General features: G+C 37.6%; 1 protein-coding gene across 7 annotated transcripts in view; it reads right to left on the bottom strand.

Moving 5' to 3' along the window:
• NCOA2 (nuclear receptor coactivator 2) overlaps positions 1–26,056 on the bottom strand; it is a 196,579-nt gene that overhangs the window by 165,491 nt on the left and 5,032 nt on the right. For all 7 annotated transcript variants that reach the window (XM_064442571.1, XM_064442567.1, XM_064442570.1 and 4 more), the window contains exon 2: positions 21,326–21,405. The gene's annotated coding sequence lies outside the window, so the exon portion shown is untranslated. The remainder of the gene's footprint in view (positions 1–21,325; positions 21,406–26,056) is intronic.

Here is a 26,056-nt window from a genome sequence, read left to right as displayed (position 1 = left end):
GTGCCGCTAACATGGTGCATGAGAACAAGAACGGGGCTTTAAAAACTCAGTTGTTTTCCTAACAGGGTTGTCACTGTTGCAAGACGTGACTTGGAAAGCTTATGAGGTGCAACTGAGTACTTACTCAGCTGGAAGTAATAGAGCGATACTTTCACAAGAGCATTTTAAAAACCAAGCGTGCAAGTGATGTAACACCAGCAGATAGAAAAAGGACAGGAAAACAATGCGTAGAGGAGAGGAATAAAATGCATTTATGCGAAAAGTAAAATTGTTACTCTAAAGGGTTTTTCTCAAACTCTTTTGCCTGATAACAACAGTGCATATTTTAGTAATATCCATTTGTGTATTACTCTTGGGAGACAGCTAAACACTCATTTAATTTGTAGAGCAGCACTGGATGCAATAGCCCAGTCTTTCCGCTTCTGCCAGAGTTTATGACAATTTATTTATTTACTTGGTTATTTGAATCACAAGTGGCTGGACTTTTAATTTCTTCTATTGACCAGATCCCGAGATATACAGAAAGTATATAAACACTTATTCACATAATTATGTTGAAACGATGCCATACATGTTGTCCATACTAAAACGAACACAGAAATTCATGACTGCTGAAGTCATCATTTTAGCTCTCGATTTAGGAGAATTGGGACAAGAAACCATGGAATATACTTGTGCATGAGAAATAAGAGTATGTCCTAATTTAGAATTTCCTGGCTATTACTGACAGTGTAACAGAAATTTATGTACTTTTTTGAGACTAATATTTTAAAATAATATATGTTCTTAAAGGATGGTTATAAAAATATCCATCGTAGTATTTGTAGTCAAATATACAAATTAATATATTTACAACTGAACTAACATCATAACAGGTTTTTTGCCAAAAACATTTGTCACTTGAGTAGAACAAACAAGTATCTGAAGTTTTTAAAGCCTTCTGCAGTTCAAATTTCTCATTTTATTGCCCTTCCACATCCACATGCTTCTTTTCATTTATCTGCATGACTTTGCTCTATTAAAATGCACATAAAGTCTGCATTTGGTAGAGAGAGACGAGAGAAGATTTTTCATAAAACTAAAATTCTGAATGGTGTTCAAACGTATGCACATAACATTACTGGTTTTGTGATGCCAGCACAAATTAGGTCCTATTCATTTTTATGGTTTCTGTTACCGAAAGGAAAACAAAGAATGAGAACACTCCATTCGTTTTCTTAAATGCAGAAAAATGAGAAGTATCAGAAGTACAATTCAAAGTGGTGCTCATTTGAAAGCTGAGGAAAAATATTTTCAAAAAAGAGAAGTGTTAACATTTCAAACGATTATTTGAAAGCTCTTGAGGGAGAAGTTGAGAGAGGAAGGACAGAATTACAGCAATGATATTACACACAAACACAGAGAGTCTTGTAAAGTACAGTGGAGCAAAACAAGTGTGTGTGGGGGGGTGGGACCATTATGTAAAAGGAAATACATAAATGAGTCAACAATTATATTTATTGTTTTAAAAATACCCATGAAATTTTGTTCCATCATGTTCAGCAGACTTTACTGGATTCCCTCACCATCTCATTGCCGTAACTACGGGTCTTTTTCCCACCACTTTGTTTTCTCCAGAATCAAATCTCATTTGGAAGAAGATCATAAACTTGTTAGGGCACAAGCAAAGGCACCCAGTTTCTTCTCCCCTTCCACTTAACTTCCCACTGTGAGGGAGTGAGAAGGGGGCATTGCTGCAACTGCAGACTGCTGAACTTCAGATTAGCAGCACTCAGATTTTCTAAAAGACAGTGTTCATCAAAAAAATACTAACTTAGCTAAACCAGTTCCTTTGCAAGAACATTCCAGTTTTAAGAGAGTCCTGTTATAAGAAGATTCAGGATGAACCTTGGGGTGATACACTCATCCTCATTCAAAGACAAAACCCACCAAACAATCCTGGTGCTTACTACAGATGTTTAAAACCCTAACTTGAATCAGTCGAGTTGGCAGTTTTACAACTTGAATCCCTGTCATCACAGGAAAATGCCATAGCTCTGGCTATAAGTTATTTCAGAATCTCTCTTTCATCCACATAGTCGGTGAAAAATTTCTAAAACCATAATCTCATCCTCATATATAACAATCATATATTAGACATCTCACTATTTTGGGGAAAAGTAAAATAAAAATCTGGCTTAGCCCTACCCTGCTTAAATTCTGACACTTGTTAAAGCCTTAAAGCATGTTTCTTACCCTTCACTCCCATTTCCTAAGGTACTCTCATGAAAAGGGGTTGACAGCTGGTGCAAATGTATAGCAGGAGCTATGGGACCGTAGGAGGACTCCGTTGTGTTTAGTTCCTCCTTGGGAGACGCTTCCCAGGTGCATCAGGAAACCAACTGACAGAAGGACCAAACCCAAGAGACAAGTCAAGCTTCAGTAGTACTTCACTTGTTTGTCAAGGATTCAGAGACTGCCATAAAATAAACATGTACCATCAGAATCTAGCTAAGTCTGTGCAAAAATTTAAATTATACACTTGATTATGGATAATAGGGCTCTGTCTGCTCCTTAAAACAGCATCACAAGAGTTTCTGAAGGGCCACCATAAGGCAATGAAAGGAAAAATACAGCGCTAAGCTCCTCAGGTGGTCAAAAACTTCTCTATCAGAATAAGATGCTTCTTCTCCTTCTAAAGCCTGAAGAATGGTCAAACCTTTTCAGGTCAGCTTTTCTGTAAACTTTTACTTTCTGCACAGCAATTTAAATTACAAGTACATTTTGTGGTAAAATTTTAATCTACTAAAATATAAATGTGCATAAAAGACAATTAAGCTTCATCTGCAAAAAAATATTAAAGCTGCCAATATAAAGTGCACAAATGAAAAATTAAGCCTATAAAAATATATAATGAAAGACATCTGGCACAAATGTCAGCCTTCGCATGCTTGTTTTGTCAGCTGTCAAATCATGGTAATATACAATGCTAAAAGGCATGCTGACAGCAACATTCCTGGTATTTCATAAAATACACGCAGCTATAAGAAAATACCTGCATTGCTACCAAAGTAACCAGACAGAGCTGGTGGTCTTTAGAAAAATATTAATTCTTAATGCTTCTGACTCTGAAATGGAAGTCTGCGCAGGACAGGTCCCAGATTATTTCTTTCCCCCACAAATCTTTTTGGAAAAGTTACCTGGAGCCCAGAGCAATTACAGATGCGATCCTCTATAGAGTTATTGTAGGTAAATGCTGTTCCTATGCAGCAAATGACATAGGGTTGAAAAATGCTATTTATTATATACTTACCTTTGTCAATACAAAGAAAAGCCTTTTAAATATACATGTAAGAGGGGAAAGTCTTCCCAATAACCCCGTTTCATTTAATCTCAAAAAGTCAAATTATTTTGCTAAGTTTTACTGATTTAAAAAGCCAATGTTTTTCCTCCATGTAAAACACGAGTTCCAGATACACTTTGTACTGGTGCATATGAAGCACTAAAAAACAGAAAAACCTCAGTATATGGTCCTATGGTCCACCCAGACCAACAAGGACTTAGAAGGAAAATGAAAATATTATATTAATACACGTTTTGTATTTAATACCTTTCTTTACAAAATAATGGTTGAGCAATAATACCATGGGACAAAAAAGAAAATTGGCTGAGATGATGCTGCATACCTGAAGATTTTATATAGCATTATAGTCATCATCTCCTGGAAACCAAGGGAGCAGTAGTAATAAGAGTTAGTCATAAAGACTGCAACCTAGTTTCCTGTTAAATATATAATCATGCTGCAACAAAAACGCATTACTTTTAAATAACCATTCCCTAAAAAGCATGCCTGAATATTTTTCTGCTGTAGTCAGAAAGCTAAATCAGGCTTGCATTTATTCACATACCAGGCACATTGTGCCATTTTACTTTTAATGCTGAGAAAGGTGAGTGAAGAAGTTTTCACTAGAAAGGAAGTATACTTACAGTTTGATTGGGGTTTTTTCCCTTTGTAAAGTTAATTTCTGCCTTGATGTTATGAAGTAGAAAAGTTTTAGTCTTTCTTATACTGACTCTGCAGTGAGAAAGGGAAGGAAGACAGGCGAGATCGAGGCCGCACCTCGAGTTCTGTGTTCAGTTTTGGGCCCCTCACTACGAGAAGGACATCGAGGTGCCGGAGCATGTCTAAAGAAGGGCAACAAAGTTGGTAAAGGGTGTAGAGAAGCAGTCTTATGAGGAGTGGCTGAGGGAGCTGGGGTTGTTTAATCTGGAGAAGAGGAGGCTGAGGGGAGATCTTATCGCTCTCTACAACTACCTGAGAGGAGGTTCTAGCAAGGCGGGGGTCAGTCTCTTCTCCCTAGTAACAAGTGATAGGACAAGAGGAAATGGCCTCAAGCTGCGCCCGGGGAAGTTTAGGTTGGATATTAGGAAAAACTTCTTCACTGAAAGGGTTGTCAGGCATTGGAACAGGCTGCCCAGGGAGGTGGTCAAGTCTCCATCCCTGGAGGTATTTAAAAGAAGGGCAGACATGGTGCTTGAGGATATGGTTTAGTGGTGGACTTGGCAGTGATAGGTTAGTGGTTGGACTCGATCTTAAGGGTCTTTTCCAACCTTAACGATTCTATGATTCTGTGAGATGAAAGGGATGAAACTAAGACTCCTGGCTAGCAGAGATACTGCAGTGGGCACTGGACTTTGTGAGTCCTAGTGGAAGCTGGCAGATGATGGGCTTTTCTGGGGAAACCCCAGTACAAAAAAAATTATTAGGTGTCATTTTGCAAGATAAACGGAAGCAAAACCATCCAACCACTGAATATAGGAATTAATGAAGCCTAGGTTAAAGCTGGCTTGCAATCATGCTGAAGAACCTCTTTTTGGGGCAGGTAAGAAGACACTGCATTTTCCAGTTTTCCTGAAGTACAGCTGGCCTCATCAGGGGCATCAGACCTGACCAAGGGCATCTTCTACCTCACAGAAATCTCTGATGAACATGAAGCTGACCAGTAACAGCTTGAGTTCATGACACTTGTCTATACCATGTTACCATTCAGAGAATTTTTCCTCAACCTTTTTATTGAGTAACACTTAATGTAGACTAACTACATAAAGCTCACTGCTTTCACTCATTCAAATAGGAACTAAGTACACAAGAAAAAGTTCTCATAGTGGTTTATGTCTACAATCACTCATGCTAAAAGATATATACGTACATATATACACAAATATCTATATTCACCTCACTATTTTCAGTAAGTTTTTGTCGTCACCGAGACTATTAGGATGAAGCTTTCCACACAAGTAGTAGCTCAGTGAAATATCACCACCATTTCAACTGCTTTCTGTATAGTATCAAATACTGCCAAGATACTTAATCAGATTGATTATCTGAGGCTGAAACAAACAACTTGCAGCACTGACAGCCAAAATCATTATGTTAGACGTGGGGAAGGACAAATGAAGGCCTGCACTGCCCCACTGCCAGAGAACCCTGTATATTTTCCTCCTGCCTATATCTTGAAAATCAACAGAGACTTATAAAAAAAATAGTGGATGTTAAGATGTGGCATTATGGCTAGCCCATAGACAAAAAAAATAAGACTACAAGCATCAGCAATAACTTTACTTTAGTACAATGGAAGAATCCATACACTGCATATTCATCCTGAATTTCTCCGTGTATGTAAAGCTTCTCACAGTTTTCTTTAAAGAAAGGTTGCTCCAAATTTTTAATTACCCGTGTGTATATAGATATCACAGAAGATTACATTAATATTGGACATGACATCTATCAATAGATTTTGGAAGCACATAAGACAGTATCTTGACCTAACTTCTGGTTTTTAATAAAAAAATAAGTCTTAAACCTCACAATTCCTCTGCATCAAAAGATGTTTCAATCTCCAGCTGACAAGCAGAAAGAGTAAGGTGCATGGAAATTTAGTTTGACAAACACGCCAACACCCCTGCACTTGACCAACTTTTTGCTCTCAGTCATCCATAATTTTGCTCTCCCATAATGATTTTCTGATGCCAAATCAGGGCTGTCTACAGGTAAGGGCCTTCTTTCACCAACAGGACGGCAGTCATCTATCTGACCACGTATTTTCTTGCAACCTGTAGAAGTGCAGAGTCTTTGGGGCAGAGGAAGGAAACGGCACACACACACTACCCCACAAACGCACATAAACATGTTTTGTCTCAGTCATGATCACATGAGTTTCATTTCCTTTAGAAACTAGACTGAAAATGAGGAGGGTAGGGAAGATGAATAAATACGTAGTTATAGTATTCATTTATTCTCACACCTTTTTATCTCTCTCCTACTCACTTCCTCAGTAACTTTTGGTCAGCCGCCTTCGTTACATTGTACTGATCAAAGTGAAAACGGGAAACATTTCGGCAGCCATGTAATACTTGTAAAAACACCGGGAAGTGTAATCCTCTCAAAACAAGGATCCTGGGGAACTAGGGAAGCAGAATTTTGGCCTTTTACCAACCATTTTACAGCAAAGGTAATTAGTAAGTTACATACCATTGTAAGCAACACCAGCACAAATCCAGCTTCCCTCACCACTTGCTCCCTTTTCTAACGATGCCAAGATCGTGACAGGCTTACTTAGCGTGGGTTTTGTTTCCAATTTCAAACCCTTATACTTAATTAAGTTTCAGCTCTAGATGATCTATCTTAAACAGCCAAACAAACCAAAACACTCCAACCCCATTACTTCACCTTTTCCCCCCTCTCTATAGCAACAATGCACTGGAAACACTTCAGGAGGATTTTGTTTGCATTGAGTGGCTATGATTTGGTAAATGCATGTGACAAACTACTTTTAAAATAAATTACACAGAATAACATATATTTCAGTAACAGTAAGTATCCAGATCCTGGTCAGCCTTTTCATATCAAGTGAGAATTCTATATATCAGGAGCAAAAGTCTGTGACAGAAGTCATATGAAAAAAAAACTAAAGAGATGACTAATCAGTTGCATTTCACGCATATTAGGTACAGTCTTCCATGGCCTAACAAACTGGAAGAGCTGCCCCTCTGTCTCTGGTACAGAAACCTACTGCCTTTTTGGATCAAAAAGTATCAGGCATTTGCAACTGCTTTTCAAGTTTTATGTAACACATAATTACACATGCATGCACAACACACATATCCCCCACAATGGAATTCCAAGGTTTTCATTCAAATGTGGAAAGAAGAGCTAAAAAGATCGGGACAGTGATCAGCATCGCAATACTCCTTTCAAGAACCAAGAGGAAATTATAACTAATGAAAAATTCCAAATATTATTAATACAGGAAAATATGTCCAGCTTTGACAACCAACACAGTCATGGAATAAACACTTCCATCTTCAGTAGCTGCTAAAACAAACACTCTTTTAGAGGCTTTGACAGAGAACAGAATTCATTTCCCCTTTACAGCTGCACTGCTTCAAAGTCAGTTAAACATCAATGTGACAGCCTTACTTGCAAGAGCTCGGACATTTACTGTATTATCTTAGCCGGACATGAGCAGAAAGCAGACACTGAAGGAAAAGAAGTAGGGGCGGAGAGAGGGAAATCAAGATTGTTTTTCTTAAACACCTTATGAAGTGTTTGTCTTAGTTGTTGCCAGAGAGTTATTTTTCTTGTTCATTTATTCTGTATTTAAAGACCCATCTAATACAAACATCACACAGGTCTGAAAGCAAAAAGTTCACTAGGAGAGAGTTTATTGACACAGATACTACTTGGTTACCAGCTTCTCACTCTGTGATGCAGTGTGCTTCTACAAACAAAACTCAGTTGACTGAGTTCCTATCAACGCTTACAAATTACACTCTCTTATTCGCAACTAGCCACCACCCTATTGATTTTCTCATTAGTATCTAGAAAACACAGTTTAGGTTCTTTCCCTAATTTCTGCCACCAACTTTCCTGTACAACCCCTGCTTCACCAGACCATCGTGAAGCTTTATATATATAAATTTCACACAGAGCAACAAGCATGACAATAAGTAATTAATAGTAAGCAGGAAGGAATATTGGCCAGATGTCAAACCACCCCTAACAATATGTACAGGCCACTAAATTGAGTATCTTCAGCAAAAAATAGACACCAGATAACGGTAGCAGCCATTTGCAAAAAGCAGTCAAGAGTATTTCCTGAGATTCTGTAGAAAGCTGGCTGCTCACATGATGACGGCTCTGCTTACTTCCAGATGTTTAACTGCATTAAAGAAAACTAAGAATACATCAATCCATGTTCTTACTACTGGCTTCCATTGAAAGCAGTTGCTGCCATTAGGGGAAATGGTGTGATCACAAAGAGAGGATGTCTTATGAATTACCTACCAAAGCACAATCCAAACTACTAGTGGAAGATTTGCTGAATGACCAGCTCTTTCATGCCAAATGATCCCTCAAAAACCGTGATTGAGGAAAAAAAATCCCTACAATACTGGAGTTTTCCATTAGGACTTTGAACACATTTATCACTTCTCTACGCATGCTAAAAGCATGCTTGAAAAAATCTGTATCCCTTTATTCTTAATACTATTTTGTACATAAATACAGAAGACATATCTGAAAATACAGCCTAAACCACCAATTACTATTAAAAAAGAGAAAACAGTAGCTAATAAAAGCAAAACGTTGTCACACAAAAGTGTGTAAATTACATTATTAAGTGCTATTCTTTTTTTCTTACTTGAATCCAAGCTTTGGGCCAAGTTTAAATTCTAGAGAAAGCTGGATGATTTGTGGCCATGCAACTTGGCAAAACACGTAAGTTTATATTCAGGAAATCTCCAGATCTCGACTAATAAGAGTTTGAACCACCTTTCACCTTCTGAAGGGTCACCTCAGGGTTAAGGGAATGACAAATTAAGGTGAACTTCATCTACCAATAATAAAATCACTCCTCTTTGCACTTGATAGCAGCCCCAGTATAAAGATTTCTAATTATTTCACAATAATATTTTGTATTTGAGGTTTCTGTCTGGAAGTTGTCTGTTTGAACTCCCATACTCTCCTACTACAGCTGGAGTCAGAAGAGACTTCAGTTTGTATTTCCCCTCTAGGAAAAAGAAGAGAAGCAAACCAAGTATTCCCTACAAAAGCTTTTTTACCTCTGCATCTTGAATCCATCCTCTTTCCAAATAGCTCAAACGAATGACCTTCAGGGCATGCTGCAGAAGCTGGCCAGTCAGCCAAACTCAGGGATGAGCTGGCCTGCAACTCTGCCTACCATGGGCAATGGTGTGTTGTGTTTAAGCATTTACTTGTTAGAAGTCTTAGTGTTTTGAGGGTTAGGGAGTTTTTTTGGTGCTGTGCTGCTGTACACACTCCTTACTCCAGCACCACTATTTTTAGTAACTGACGAACGGGTAGCTGTAGGACCTCTCCTATCACCAGAGAGCTATCCAGCTTGAAGTGGCAAAGCAGCCCAACTCGTGCATGCTAGCAATTCTTCAGATAGAGGCTTGCGAGCCCAGCCCTGCTTGCTTCTGTTGCAACTAGCACTTAGTTATATGCACTGTAATGCAGTAGACAGAAGAGCGGCTTTTTTTGGCTTTGTAAACAAGCCTCTGATTGAAATATTGTAAAATCAATCTGCATATTTTTTATTTTTTATAATCCTCATTGCACTATATCATTTACATCTCTGTCAGCTCCTAGAAAGCACAGAAAAACTTTTCATATCCTAAAAAATTTCCCTCCCCTACATGTGTACAAAACTGAAGGCTATGCTGTTTTACCCAGTAGCTCCTCCCAAAAGCGCAAGCCCTCAGACCTGGTCAAGACATTTCCATAGCCATTACCAACTTCAAAGACATGCTGCAACGTGTTGATATACAAATTAAAAATTGATTACAAATTGATATACATGGAACTGTACAAGAATAAATTTACTCATGATCTTAAAGGAACAAAAAGTACTCAGAAGCAACAGTAAGTAAATTCTGTTAAATATGCAATTCAAACAATGTATGGTCACAATTACTCAAATCAGAAGTCTTAAGTGAAATACAGGCACGTGGTATGCGACAGACTGGCAATGGAAAGTTCTGCAGGACAGGCTATGCTCAGAGCAGCACTGGAGCTGAGCCCACGACTCATTTCAAAACTGATGTCAAAAAGTCTTGTGAAATTTCTCAGTATATGCAATGCACACTGCACAGCTTGTCTCCATTCAGTACTCCTGAGGAGACACTAAGTGCTCTTAAAATGATGTATTATGCTAAGCTTTTCAGTGTATTAATTTATACCCTATGACATCACAAACCATAGATGTTTAAAAATTCAATTCAATTTGTAAGACAGAAGTGTGTAGCCTGCTAAAATATGACTAGGTATGTTACATGGCTTCTAAAGGTGAATTGCAGCTGAAAAAAGTAACAGCAATATGCACAGAACATCCAACATAAAATGGAGCAAAAGTAAAATGTTGGAGAGAATTTATTATTAACCAAAATTCTGCCTTTAATCCCCCAAATTCAAGGTACTAATTAACTGCAAAATACTCCCTTTATGTATGACACAGCATAAAACATTTGAGTACTTGTATTTCAATACTTTGCAAATTAATTTTAAATGTTCTGCCAGAATACACATTACATGCATAAACTTGCAAAATATTCAAGCCGTTTCTCTGTCTGCTTATAAAAAGCAGAACTTCTCCCTTCAGTTCAACAGTCGTGTGAATGTCATTTAATACTCAATTTTATTCTGAAAGAAATAAAGAATCTTCTTGTTGGAGCACAAAACATTTATGTAAATAAAAGAAACACAAAAGAAAAACTTCTTCATGCATAAATAATACTGAAGACAAAACAACTACTAAAACCCTAACCCCAGCCCCCCCTCAGGTATAGAAGACATTTTCCCCTTATCCCTCAATTATATCAGTCTTCAATTATACAGTTGATGGTAAGTATAAGAAGAAAAAAAAAATTGCAACTTTCAACCTCAAGATAGATCTTAAAAATAAAACCCATTCATATAATCCCTTAGTCATCAAGTGACAATCCTAATTCTAAACAACAAATTCTCCCGTGTGGTCCCATTATAAGGTGATAGCTAGCACCTCTAGTAATTTAAAGACATCCCATTTTCCTTGAGGTTAACCAGACAGCAAATCAAATAACCCCACAGAGGATTCAGAGCAGGCTTGACCCATTACTGAAGTGTTAAATTAGAATTTCAAAGAGTAACTCCATAGTCACCCTTCACAGAGATAATTTTTAATTCTTCCTCTGTGAAATGTGAAGTTAAGTCAATACGTGATGTTTTATCTCATAACAGAAGCAGACAAAAATACTGCTAACTCAAAACAATCTAGGTTGATTCTTGTTTAATAAAATAGCAAAAGGCCATTGCTTCAGCATCTTAATAGGCGAATTCTCTCTAGCAGTTCTTACCATTTCAGTATTAATTTACAACATAGGTAGACAGAACCAGGCATTTTATTTACTTTTGAGGAAATTAAATACATAAATGTTTTTATTTGTTTTCCCTACACAATCCAGAAACATCAATGAACCTGAATTCTGCATATGGAGAAAATAACAAGGGTTGACCCCACTTTACAATTACAAAAGTGACGGACTCACAGCTCAAGTGACTTGTTTAGTACACCTCTGGCAAACCTGGCACTGAAGAGCTCCTGGCTCTCTAGCACAAGGTTTTGCTCCATCCCTGTCATCACCCATGTACCATCATTCCCATGGGCGTACTTATAGGGAAATTTCCATCACATGCAGGGGCAAACATTTTTAAGTCCCCAAGTTCTACAAATGGTTTCTGCCACCTTATCTAAATCATTTGCTGATTAAACAAAATTGTCCAAGGTAACAGTATGTCCGATTTTTGTAGCTGACCCTCAGCCACCCTGAATAAATTGTTGAAAGCACCTGTTCAAGACAGCACAAGAACAGCAGAAGCTTGGCAACAATACCAGCCACAGAGCCCATCACCAACGTGGCATAAAAACAGCTGATATTACCCTGTACCCTGAACAAAGCAAGAGGACAGAACTAAAAAAATGATAATACGATCAGTACAAATTACAACATAGAAACAAACATACACACTGAAAAGAATGACACATTTAAATTATTAAAACATTAATTAAAAATTCTCATATTGTTGCAAGTATGCACCCTCACAGAAAACCACATTGCATTTATTTATTCTGTCCCTCAAGACACTGTCTGTGTAAGAAAATACCAGTTCCCTCTTACTAACTTCCTTCCTTGCCAGTGGTAAGCAAAATCAGTTAAAAACAGTAAAAGCCCAGTTTCATCTTTACTTTCAGCTAATGCAAGTGAGAAATATTTTCAGTTAGCAGAAGATTTGGCCCAATATTGGATTTTACATTTTCATCTTTCCTGTATTGCTAGTTAGCTCAACCTTTCTGCAAGAAACCCTCACATTTCCCTTCTCAGAATCTCGTCTTTCTAAAAAAGTCCCTCCTCCCCCAAGGAAATTCTAAGTGCAGGCTTTCTCAGCTTCTACAATACAACTGGAGTAAAAATTATTTACACAAACATAACAGAACAGAGTACAGGTCATTATGAGAAAGTTACCACTATGTTTGTACAATGATATTTCCACAAAATCAGAACAGTAAGAACAGTCCCCAAATCATGTCAACGGCAAGAAGAGTTATGGCATATGGCCCTTCCCACCGTAACACAAACACTAATTAGTGGGTTTAGATTTTTTTAAGAGTTTATTTCTACCTTTGCCAGACACATTATACACTGTTCTCATTTTTACTTCTCATTTTCTCTGAGAGATCTACATGCGTCTCATTTTGATCTTTTCAGATTTTCAAGAATTCATTATTTACATGGCAAAATACTTCACACTGACCTTATTAAAGGATTTTGAAAGAAAGATGGCATACATAGTGGCAACCATGTGAAACTTTAATTTGTATTATATCTTTGTAGTCAAATGTATCCGTTTAATTACGGACAATGATACCTCTGATACAAGGAACAGGGCTATGCCTACAATGGATTTTTCATTTCAGCTACTGAACAGGAAAACACACGTATTTTAAAACTGTTTCAAGTTGCGCAAATACTCAATTCACCAGGAAAAATGCCCTTGTTTCGGATAGCTTACCCTACTTTGACATGAAGTAAGTTATCTCAAAGCATTACAAGCATCCACAAGGGGATTTAATTGCTAAATATATCTGTGAATGTATACCTTAGCTTCCTTTGCAGTACCTCGTCTAAGAAGACAACCTTATGCGTAGCAGATAAATAAACTAAATCTATAAAAGTAGGCAAGTGAAGAAACTACTGTCCTTTACTGTAGGGCGCACACGCCAGATAGCACACTCACCACCAACGCAGGAAATTCAGTTCTCTGACAAAGTATTTTGCACCAGAATATATAAAGGTATTTATTTATACAATATATATAAAATATTTACACACTGCTAAAAAGCAGAGCTGTTTCAGAGGCTGCAAGAACATTTGGTGGCCCAGAGACAGCAGCAATCAGCTAAGAGGCAGAAGACCCAAATGCAAACCTCTGTTCCAAATCAGAAACACCATGACTCCCTCCATCTTGTTGCACCCATGTCTGATGTTCAGGAGGCAGCGTGCAGATATCTGCTTAACCACCTCTCCCTGCTTCGACAGCTCAAGGCAGGCATACCCCCATTTCCCTGCGTGCTGATGCCCACGTGCGTACAGGAAAGGGCTCCCCAGCCCCTGCAGTCATCCCAGGTGAAGCAAGTGACATTGGGAGCTGCTCCCTGCCACAACTGTAAAACGTTGCACCAGGCGGGTTGCCAGTGGAGAAAGGCAGGGCCGCCCTGGACTCGGGAGCAGCAGGGTAAACTGCAGCTCCCAGGGAGCACAAGCAGACACCAGGAAGCAGACAAACTATCCAACCTGTTGTGAGCTATCCCTCCAACCAGGGCACAGGCTGTGCCACTGAAACCATAGTCTAGTGAAAACCCTCACCTCGCACACCTGCAGTGGCTCCTCACTCAGAGCCCTACCCTGGGCTCTGGTACCCTGGCTGCTTCCCCAGGGCTTACTCATCATCAAGTCTTCCTGTGACTCTAGCCTCAAAATTCAAGACTTAATTTCAGAATTTCCTAAGTAACCCATTAGAGCATTTCTGATTAGTAGGGAATTTTCCCCCTTCCTTAACAAAGCTACTTAGGAAATTCAAGCCAACTCATTAGTACCTTCAAGCTAGCCAAAAGTACATTTTCAGTAAGCAATTCCCCCTCAAAATACACACATACACACAAATACATCCAACATTTATTAGAGTGTCACAACCATGGATCAAGCTGTCCTGACCCAAAATACTGCTCCTCCTACATTGCTGCCTGGGGGCTTTGACTGATGGCAAAGGTGGAGGAGAATGGACTATCCCAAAGCTTTATCAGATTGCATCAAAAGACCACAACACACAAAACACTTCTGGAAGCTGGGGGCGGAAGGAAATAGCTCAGAAATGGAGTGATGAAGCAAATAAGAGGAAGACTAAGTAGGAGGCAACTGTGATAACTACTGTTACTGGAATCAAGTTCAGCAGCAGCAGGCTGGTACTTTTTTTTTTTTCTTTTTAAGAAGTGCCCACAGTACTTAGAACAGAACCCAAGCACCATATGCGTGGTTCCATGCTAATATTCAAAAGTAAGTACATACTAGTGTGAATCAGATTGTGCTACACACACAGTATATTTGACACTAACCAACAAAAGCAGAAAACTAATAGAACAAATCCATTTAACCCTTCTGGTTGTGGCACATAGCTTGTGGTGTACAGTAGCAGTGTTAATGTGCTTGGAGTGCGATAGCAGTAGAATAGCATGTGAGATGTCATAAAATGGCCGAATTTGGTGTGTTTTGGGGGTTTTTTGGCTTCTGTGGATTTGTGTCGAGTATGTTTAAAGTGTGGCAACCATAGTGTTATACAACAGGCTTACATTTATTGATTCCTCAAATATTTCAGTGTTGATCAAGAGGCTACAACTTGGATAATGGCAGAAGAGTGAGCTCATGAGGAAGGCAAGATTAAAATCACAGTCAGGAACAAAGAATATTTTAAATATCAGTAGTCATTCATCAAGCTTCATGTATCATCAGCTGCACATAAACCCTATTCCATTGCAGGATACATTCAGGAAGTTACATACAGTAACTCCAAATGGAAAAAGTTTTACATGATCCTGTTCAGCAGGACTGAGCAATAAAAACAGAGTTAACCAGGATTTGTGAAGAGAAGCCAAGCAAAAAACCACAACTGAAAACTGAAAGGCCATAAAAATTAGCCCAAGTGAAATTTCATATGTGTTGGCCACCTATTTTTAGAGAAACGTAGATGTTTTTATCCCATTTTAAAATACTACTAAACTGTAGCACACAGTAGAGTTTCAAGGTTACAACCTGAACAAAGAAACATAGCAGACATCTCACTCTTATAGTTGTAAAACAGGTATCTAGAGACAGAAGGACAAAGGAATCCAATGCAAAAAAGGGATCTTCAGTTCCATGTATTACTTGTAAGGATGATGATTCCAAGTTTAAGCGAGAATATCCCAATACAAGCAAAATAAAAAAAAAAAAAACCACACTGAAAAAACATGAATGGAAACATTTTAACTCCCTCTGACATTACTACAGCTTCCCTCAAGGATGAGCTGATTTGCAGTACCTACTATAAAACAAATTCTTGTCTCAATTCTAATTTTAAATATTCCTAGATCGCCTATTGCTGTCATTTTGAAAGATACAGAGTTTGGTGTATACAGAATATTGTAGTTTACTGAACTGGGATTACTGAAGGAACTAAAGTACTGATAGTGAAAGCAGGGAAGAATCGAGACCATAAAAACAGAGATGTCGGAACAGAAGAGAGCATATTCTTTATTTATCATGGCCACAGTTGTAACAAGAGTTTTACCAACACATTTACACACTGACAGGTATTGTGTACACAGGCGTGGCAGCACCTCTTTTTGCTTGTGGTGAGATGACTAGAGAAGACTTTTACAAAACATTTTTAATCATTAGAGCCCTTCACAATGATACTGTAAAACTTACCAATATTTCTAAATCATCATAATACTTAACATCTGTAATTATCCAAGACCATTCATCTGAATTTTTCAACATCCAAAGCTTGTTTTAAGAAAACCTGTAATTTCTTCCCAGTCCAGTTAATATAAAGGTAAATTGATGATGGAAACGAACTCTGCCACACTTCATATTAACCAGCTGCAAATTCACTTACTATTCCAGTCACATAAGTCTTCTAAGCATAACATCCCAGCATTGTGGCATAATAAAAATTTACCCACTTTAATGTACAGAAATATCCATGAACCTCAAATTATTGTACTATAATGCTGTCAAATAAACAGACTACTGGAATTCAATTTCCAGAAAGCCAAGGCAAAATCTACTGGCCTTAATCTGAAATACCAGTGTCATTTTCAAGACCTGTATTTAATTAATACTATTTACTGTCAAGAGCCGAGCCGGGTAAATATTTCACTCATCCCAATTCAGGGGCTAAAGGCAGGCCCAGAGGAAAATCTGCCCAAGTAAATGCATCTCATCTTCTTTGATGATGCAAGTGCTCGGTTGTCCTGTTCTTGACCCCTCTAGAATTCCCAGGCTCCAATACTGGTGGTAAAATGTCATCAATCTATATTTAAAATATATATTGATTTTCCACAGATGATAATGACAGTTATTTCTTCTGCAAATGTGTATATGCTATACCTTTGCCCATATAAAAAGGTTCCTATCAAGGTAAGAAATGAAAAAATCCTAGCAAAGCCCATTACTTAGTCAAACCCAATATTTAAGAAGTGAATAAAATCAAGTTAGCAATCTCATTTCCTAAATATTTTTTATTTATCTCACTGAAACTGAAATGTTAAAAATAATCTTCCAGGATATAGCTACAGACAGAAGGCAAGCTTCAATCAATGGAATGACTGTTTTCAACAGTCCTGGAGATATATAGATACAGATATATGAAGTTTGGTTCCATCAATTCCGGAAAAAGTTCATTGACAGAGCACTCCATTTAAATCCATTCACAGTAATTAATGAGTTTTACATATTTAAGAATGGTTTACTCCAGATTTATAAAAATTTGAAGATTGTGGCCTCAAAATCATGAAAGTACTTTAAAACTGCTTTCATGATTAATGTGCTTTCATGATTAACATGATTAACAAATCTAGTTCTGCTAGTTGCAAGCATGATGGGACTTCTCTCTACAATAGACTCAATTTTCATCAATTTTAAAGGAAATGCAATATACTACTATAGTGTAAATTTCAGCTTTTCCACGAAATAAAACACAAAGATTTCCATAAGCTCCCATTTCCAATTTCAGGGAAAAAAAAAATCTGTGGGGTACAATTGTATAAGTCTTAATAGATGCTCATTTCTCAATACTTCTGTTCACATTGTACCACCCACACAGAACTTCACTCTCAGATTAGGAGTATCATTTTAACATTGACTGCATTAAATTCACTATAATCAAGCATCCACTTTTACAAGCATCTTTACAGGCAATTTGTGTTAACTAATGTCGCGGCTGAACAGGAGGGACTGAAAACAGAAAAATCTGATGATATTTCCTGCAAAACATAACTCCTCAATTTCAAGGTCTAGCAATGGGAACACATTCCTGTTATTTATCACAAACCAATGCAATGTAGATCAAATATCCCTCACAGATCCCTCTGCAAATGAGAAGACCGGATTCAGTAAAGACTATTGATAGCTGTATTTTACTTTATGTATTCCAGAAACACAGCTTCTGTGGGAATTAAGGTGCTCTGAACTCACTCAGAGCTCTAGGTAGGCAGCATCCCAGCCTGGCTTTGCATGCTGATAGAAATGAGCTCTCATTCAGATTTGATACTTGGGACCTACTGTAGGTTCCTCACTTGCATCCTTAAACTAATACTGAAAGGTCTTAAAACTTGCTTCAATATAAGGCACTCTATTTTCAGTGTTGCACTTATTTTCTGACAATATTCCCTTTACACACACATGTATTAGGAGAATACAGTCAAAAATGAGACATCTGTCAGAATTTTCTTTATCTACTACTGCTGTAAACAACAGTAAGGAATACTGTAACTCAGAACAAACAGACACAGAAATATTTTCTATCACACTTGACACTAACTACAACACAAAATGTCAATGAAATCATTACAAAGTTAGACTGAAACAGACTCTCCAGATCGAGAGTGACAGAAAACTGAGATTTCTCTAATCTACATTCTTTTTTTTTTTTGCTGAGAAATGTTCCTTTCAAAGCAAACCATTTCATGCAAAAAGAAAAGGAGAGGGGGAAAAAATGTTTTCTGACTGAAAACTTCAAGACTAGGAACTCAAGTGTATATTTTCATCTGTTTTAAGTCTAAACTTCTCACCATCCTAACTGCATGGCTTTTGGGTAGCACATAGCAGCTACTTCCTACCACCCCAACTAACAACATTCCAGGGGAATGTCATTTACATTATTTCATATCAGCTCATATACATATATTATAAAGCCATTTAACCAGTCTAAGATTCACACACTTATATCGCATAGAAACAGATCCAGTAAGCATGAAGCAGTAGTTTCACCTTCCAAAAAACTTCATACAGCGATAGACAGGATGAACATGCACAATTTCAGTCACAGTGGCGGTACAATCTCACAACAGAGTCAAGCCCAACACCTATTCCACAAGCAACTCCAGCCAAAAGCTGAGGCCAGGATTTTTTAAATGAAACTCCAGCTGATATATCCTTCAGACACTAGTATAATTTCAGATGGGTGTACTGGTTAAAATGAACAGCTACAGCTCTCTGATCTTGTGATGGAGAAGGTGAACATCTGAGTATGTCTGTCCTGGTTTCGGCTAGGGAAGAATTACTTTTCTTACTAATAGTTGGTAGAGAGCTGTGTTTGGGATTTAGCATGAGAACAATGCTTGGGAACTGGCTGGGCATGGTGGACAGGTGGTGAGCAACTGCATCACTTATCTTCTATTTTCTTTTATCCTTATTATTATTTTCCCTTCCTTTTCTGTCCTATTAAACTGTCTTTCTCTCAACCCACGAATTTTCCTTCTTTCCCCCCCCCCCCCCCCCCCCCCCCCCAAGATTCTCTTCCCCATCCCACAGGGGGGGCGGGGGGGGCAGGGGGACATGGAAGTGGGATGGTAAGCAAACAGCTGTGTGGTGTTTAGCTGCCTGCTGGGTTAAACCACAACAATTTGGAAGATAGGACTGAAATCCTGGACATTCAGAAATCAATGGAAGAATTTCCAAAGATTCAGAGGAACCAAAATTTGAAAGTATTCCTTGTCTTTCTATCTATGTGTTCATGTGATAACGACCCACTTGAGAGCAAAAGGATATTCTGAGAGGAGACTACCTCTCTACTACATCCTTGCCCCTTAAATCCTTTCATAACATCTATTTTTTACAGTGGTTTCTTCTTCACTGTCTTCACCATAGACTTCATATACAAATATTTATCTCCTATTTGCTCTTATTAAAAGTTTTGAACTTTTCAAACACAGCAACTCTGTTTTAGTCTGTATCTTTAAACGTACCAGATTACTTCCTGGCAGGCTAACAACCAAATTTATAATTTTGGTGCAGAATGTGGCAACACTAAGGGGGGGGGGGGGGGGGGGGGGGGGAGGGTTGCCTGTATATATTCATTAGGAAAAGCAGCAATCCTATGCAAACTGGTTTTTATTTGAATATGTACCTTTTTCAGACATTACCTAATATATTCCTTTAATGGAAAATCACAATTGAGATAATGGAAAACAAATATTCTATCAACTTGACAACAAAATTTCATGTTCTCTTTGGAGAATTTTGGCAGCGACATTTTTGTCTGTCTTTATTACAAATACCCAACTCATTCTATTATGAGTCCTATTCACTAGGAAAAAAATTTTAGACTCTTACTATTTCCTTCTTTTGCTTAAATGATCCAAAAGCAGCTTATTATTGCTAAGACCTGCACATGCATATTATGATCATTATGCAGCCCAGATAAGTAGTGTAAATAAATAACAAGTAATACAGGGTAAGTAATAAGTGTAAATAAGTAATAACATCTATGTGGCTGAGCATTTTCAAGTTAATATAATACATAAACAAACTATTAACCAGTATTATCAACTTCATTGAACGCAATGAACTACAAATTGTTTCATCAGAACAGCTAAGGGAAAAGGCAGAAAAAACAGAAGCATTGGAAAGCTTCTTAATCTGTATTCAATTCACTGATGCTAGAAAATTCAGTAAGTTTAAAGAAAAGCATTGCTATTTGCAAAAATTGCTCAACATAATTAACAAAAGAGGAAATGATACTTGATGTGGACATACATAATTTTACCCATAAATGGTTGCCATTTTATAAACAGTTATCCCCGAAACAACTAAAAACCCTTTTCAGCAGGATCATTTCCCACCTCTATATTTAGCATGCAAGCCTCAAAAATACATATTTCTGACCTTAATAAGTCACTCTACATGTTAAAAGACAACATTTATTCATGAGTACCCTGAAAAGGTTCTCACATAAAATCTCAAATGCATATTTGTAAAAGATTTATACCAAGCGAGTATATTGATATATTAAATATACCTAAAATAAAAACACAGCATTTATATTCTACTTTATTTCACTGTAGTACCAAACTATTATTAGCCTGCATTTAAACAATCCGCAGGGGTCCCTTTTTCTAATTCTCAGTGGTATTCTCCCTTCTTGTGAGTGGAGTTAAACAGGCACAGCACTGCCTGATGGAGTCATCAGACAGTAATTCTTGAGCAACAAGCATTTTAAGTCATCAGTGTCATTATACCAATTTCAACCCTCAATTTAAGTAATTTATTAGTGCAGATAGCTGAATGGAAAAGCTTGTATTACTTCATGCTCAACCTTTGCCGTAAGACAGACTATAATCAGCACATGTGAAAAATGTCAATTCCTTAGTTACAGTATAAAATATCAAACAAACTTAATATGAACGAACATCACATGCTGTTCCTTTCAGTCCTTCTCAGCAGGGGGTCCCATTCCTGGTCCTGGCACTAAAGCAAAGCCCCTGCTTCCATACCCGTCTGGGCATTATTTTTGAAAGTCTCTAAAATGTTTGTATTTCAACTCACTCTATAATATCATACACAACTTAAAACCAAGGCTTGTTCTGCTGTATCCACACAATCAATTTAAGACATCTCACATCAAGTTCCCCAGCAAAGAAGATAAAACTGTAACAGTCCAATTAAATGCAATAGGATATAGACAACTCACCAATACTCAGTGAGGCAATCAGTGATTTCTAGGGGCTGTGTCGGGGGGGGGCCTCAGCACTCAGATACATCTCAAGCATGCTAGGAACAAAGTTGAGAGAAAAACATTAGTCTTTTGTTTTGAGACAAGCATAGAAAAATCTAAGCATGATGCTTAGTACATCATGTTTTTAAGTACAACACAATGAGGGAAAAACTCTGCAGAGCATTATCTGCTTTTCCAGACATAACTACAACCCCCTTCCAGTTGCACAATCATTCCAGGCACACAACTTCCTCCCTACCTGCTGCCTACTGCAAATTCACAGTGATAGCAACTAAGATGTTTACATTAACTTACATGGTACACAGCCTTTATTTTCACAAAAGAATCTGTGGGAACTCTCTGTGAAAGTGGCTGGTTCCTTTTTTGGTTGACTGCTTGGCTGGTTGACTTATAACACACTAGTTTCAAATCTCTAAAAAGGAGAAACTGGTCATCTTATAAAATGTCTTTCAACCATTATTAAACATTGTACGTACAGAAGCATGTTTCTTCTCTGAATCTCCACTTACAATACTGCTGACCAGAGTAACAACTGTCAGTGGACAAATAAACAGAAGGCTCTTAATTAGCATAAAGCTTAAGAATCCAGTGGAACAGAGGACATACGTTGCACAGCAACACACATGTCTTCAGACAAAAGAGGAGCATGACACTACCCACAGAAATATTATACCTGCATTTCAGTTTGAAGGTCAAATAGTACTACTAAAGGAGAGTTTTCTGCCTCCTTATTCTGACAAACAAAAAGGCCTCAAGAATGCCTAAAAGCACACAAGCTCTACAGATCACAGACATGGGGCTTCGAGTGCCTCTTTGTTGACAGAAAACAACATATTGTCTTAGAATAAAATTTTAAGTAAAACACTACTAGGTCTTTTGGTGATTTAGTGAGGTTTACAGTGTCTGTTAGACATCTGCAGTTCAGTGAGACACGCCAAAGGGAGGCCACTGTCTCACCTGCAGCCCCAGCCCATGTTGGGGAGACCTCTTCCACAGAGGAGCAATAGTGAGTGATGAGAGTGCCTGTGCAGACAGAAGTGCTTCCCACTCACCTCCTGTCTTTCAGCTGTTGCATGCCAGCAAAATGAAAATGACTGTTCTACTACCATTTTGTTTCTTGACAACTAGCATGGCTGCTGACTGGTAATTTCCTACTGCTGATTTATTTTTGGGTCCCACCTCCTGATCTATGTGGTAGTCTCTCTCCAGTACTGCAGCTCAAAGAGTCTGCACACAAGTAACGTGGCTCCTAACCCCACAGGGCTCTGCATAGTAACAGTGGAAATTACAAGTTTTGCCAATTTGTATTTGTTCTATTCACAAAACATTTAATAATAATACTGTCTGAAAACCAAGACGATACATGATAGTTTAACAGCAAAAGCACAACCTTTGAAACCACTGCTAACGAGATCTTTCTTCCCAAGTAAAAGTCTTGAATTATACAGAAACTAGTGACAAGGTTATGTACCCAACAGACGTATAATCTGGTATATTCCAGAATTATTCCTCTAACTACACTAGATGGTCAGTGAAGAACAGCGATGAACAATGAAATTACCTATTTTAGCCCTTGCATTCCCTTCTCAAACTCTTTCTGAAGCTTGAAATAAAGGAAAACCAACACTGCAGCAAAACACAGTGCTAGTACCTATTCCCATGCAAACTCCCACAAGAATCAGGAGGTTCTTGGGATACCCCTCAAAACTCAAGAGAAACCACTCTCGCATAAAGCCAGCTTTCACAGTAACACAGTGCTGTTAATGGTGGTGCTCAAAGGGCTGGAGGTAGGCCTCACACAAAGGCCTCCATGAAGAACGATGTCTGCCTCAAACAGTACACAATTATCGGGGTTAGCTACGATATGAAAACAGAATACACCACGGGCATCATTCTCCACACTTGCCAATTTTCATCACCACCATTCAATCCAAACGGTAAAAGAAAATTTTTAAAGGTCAACATAATAGTTAAACGTAACTGATATGGCCCAGAATAACACACCGTCCTCTGACTTCAGAGCACTTTACACCTTTATTTTCCATTCATGCACAGTCATTTCTTTCTTTTCCAGTGCAAAGGGACATCTGTATTCCAGGTACCTAAGTTGTGTCACCTCCGAGCCCCATAAAAACTCTAAGTTGTGAACAAAACACACAATATCAACTCTACAATTTAGCTAAAAGGGAGTGAATGACTACCACTTTCAGACATAAAAGAGACCATCATCTACAGCGTGCAAGCTTAGTGAACAGATTTTTTCATCTACATACAGTCTTCAGGTTCCCTCATTCTTACACAAACAAGAAAAGGTGCCACAAATTATCTCACCATTGTGCAGTTAACACTAATTTCACACAGACCTGTAGCAAGAAAATAGTTTGAGGCCTCACTAAAAATTCAATACCTTGGTATCAAAGTAAGCCATGACTCTTAAAAAAAAAAAAAAAACAAACAGCAAAACAAGCAAAAGTTTGTTTGCACTGCAGATGCCAACATAAATAGGCAAACAAGTACAAAAAGCTTTAAACTATGTTATTAGAGCTACCTTTTATAACTAGTAAAGTATCAACAGGTTGACCTTTTCTTTTAAGATAAAGGTAACAAGTATTCTAGCCACACTGGAACAAAATAGTATATTTCTGGTTGCAAATTTTTATTTTGCAAAAAATCTCATGGTTTAGACTTGAAGAGCTTTTCTCCTTGAGAATATAATTGAAATCTGCTAAAATCATGTATTTTTTCTGTATACACACATAATCTTCCTCCACAAAGAATCTATTTTAGCAAATGGATAGAAAAGGAGGAAGAGATTGCTCGTATCTCTGGAGACCAAGGTACAAATTTGTGTAAGGGTAACAAGGGAAATTAGTTGACAATAATTGCTTTCATTTCTGGGAATAACATAAGTGATTGGTCAGTAGGTCCTGACATTAATTTTGAGATAGTAAAGAATAAGGACTGAAGAGCTACCTTGTGAACATAAAGCATAGTAGAAGCAGCATGGAGACAAGTAATCTCCACTTTAGACCGGGTGACAGCTGAACTCTCACTTGCCCAAGTATTAGAACATATGACCTTGGGTTTTGGATTTGTTTTATTTTTGTTTTTGTTTTTTTAAATTTGATCCCATCACACGGGCATATCATGAACTTGTAAGTTCATAGAAATACCTGTAATTAAATTTGATAGTAAATACTGACACTTTTTTCATACACAGACTTTCTTCCATCCTCATAAAGTTCTCTTTTTAAATGCAGTTTAGTACCTCCTACATAATCTGTGAGGTACAAACAGGTGACATACTATACTGTTTTTAATTGAAGTGATTTTCTTCAAAATCCATGGGGCAAGGCTCATTAGAGATCAATACTGACAGCAATGAAAAACTAAATCCCTTCATACACAGAAGAATTACAGCATAAGCAGAGTAAGAGTAAAATTCCATAATAATTCTGACCTAACAAGTAAAATGTTACTTCACTTTCCATGCCCATTCTTCAATCCCAGACTTCTCCACTGAGGCAGCCAATAAAGCAGCCAATTGTGATATGCCCACTATAAATCCTACTAAAGAGCAACAATATGTCTTACATAGCTCACTAAGAAAGCATCAAAATAGCAACTCTCAGTCATCACTACATCAGATATATGTTCTCACTATGTCCCAGGATCCCCCCCCTAGAAGCTCGTGTGATCCATAATGTCTAAGATTTATGGATAAATCATCACATTCAGTAGATATTTTAATGAATTAGTCACCTATACTCTCTGCTCTTTTATTAACATATTAATGGTTTCCATACAACGTGGGCTATTTCAGCAAAATACAAGTTACTTGCTGGTTGGAAAGGGTAACTTCTTGAAGTTTAAAACAACGAACCACAGAAAAATGTAATTGGGCTTTACAGAGGGCATTGCATCTTAGCTGTAAAAAGCAAACGCATGTTACGAAGATGCTTCTAAATATCTAAGTAATAGGAGCACATTCACAGAAAGAGTGAGATATACTATCAGTTATAACTGCTAAAATGAGAGCAAAGCAAGAATAATATCTGCCAGTAACTGTATTAATGGGAGACTGTTATGGAGCCATTTAAGGAAATACAAGACTGGGAATGGTATAATGATGCAGCTGCCGAAGGAAAAAAAAAATGTATGTATTGTTAATATGCTGTTGTATAGTTTCAGACATTTAAATTAATGAAGTAATTTCAAACTTCAGAATGCCAAGCACCCCAGTGACCATGCACTTTCCATAGGAATTGTGCCTATTTTATTTCCATAGAACTCTTAAGATTTCCATTAGTCTTCAACCTGAATAACATGCAATTTCCGTAGAACAAGATTGAAAAAAAATCATAAACAAAACATAATGCAGTAAATCCACCACGTTCAAGATCTATTTTTCAAACTGTTCATCAACTCAAAATAATTGTATAAAATCAGCATAAGTATTCCAAATGCTCAGGAGAAGAAACACTGTTCTAGGTAATAGGTAAATGCAGGACTGAATAAAGCAAATTGATTTCTTCCAGTTTTTTCACCATGTAAATACTATTTCTAAATACTCATGATGCTGCCAAAATAACTTTGTTTTAAAACCCTGTTTAAAAAATTCCCCAATTTTTTTTCTGTATCCTAAATTGATTAAACTATACATGCTGTCGTTTTTCATGTCACATT

Source organism: Phalacrocorax carbo, chromosome 2 (genome assembly GCF_963921805.1).
Source record: "Phalacrocorax carbo chromosome 2, bPhaCar2.1, whole genome shotgun sequence".
Classification (NCBI taxonomy): Eukaryota; Metazoa; Chordata; class Aves; order Suliformes; family Phalacrocoracidae; genus Phalacrocorax; species Phalacrocorax carbo.
The sequence above is the reverse complement of the archived record's forward strand: the minus strand, read 5'-3'. Positions and strand labels throughout refer to the sequence as shown.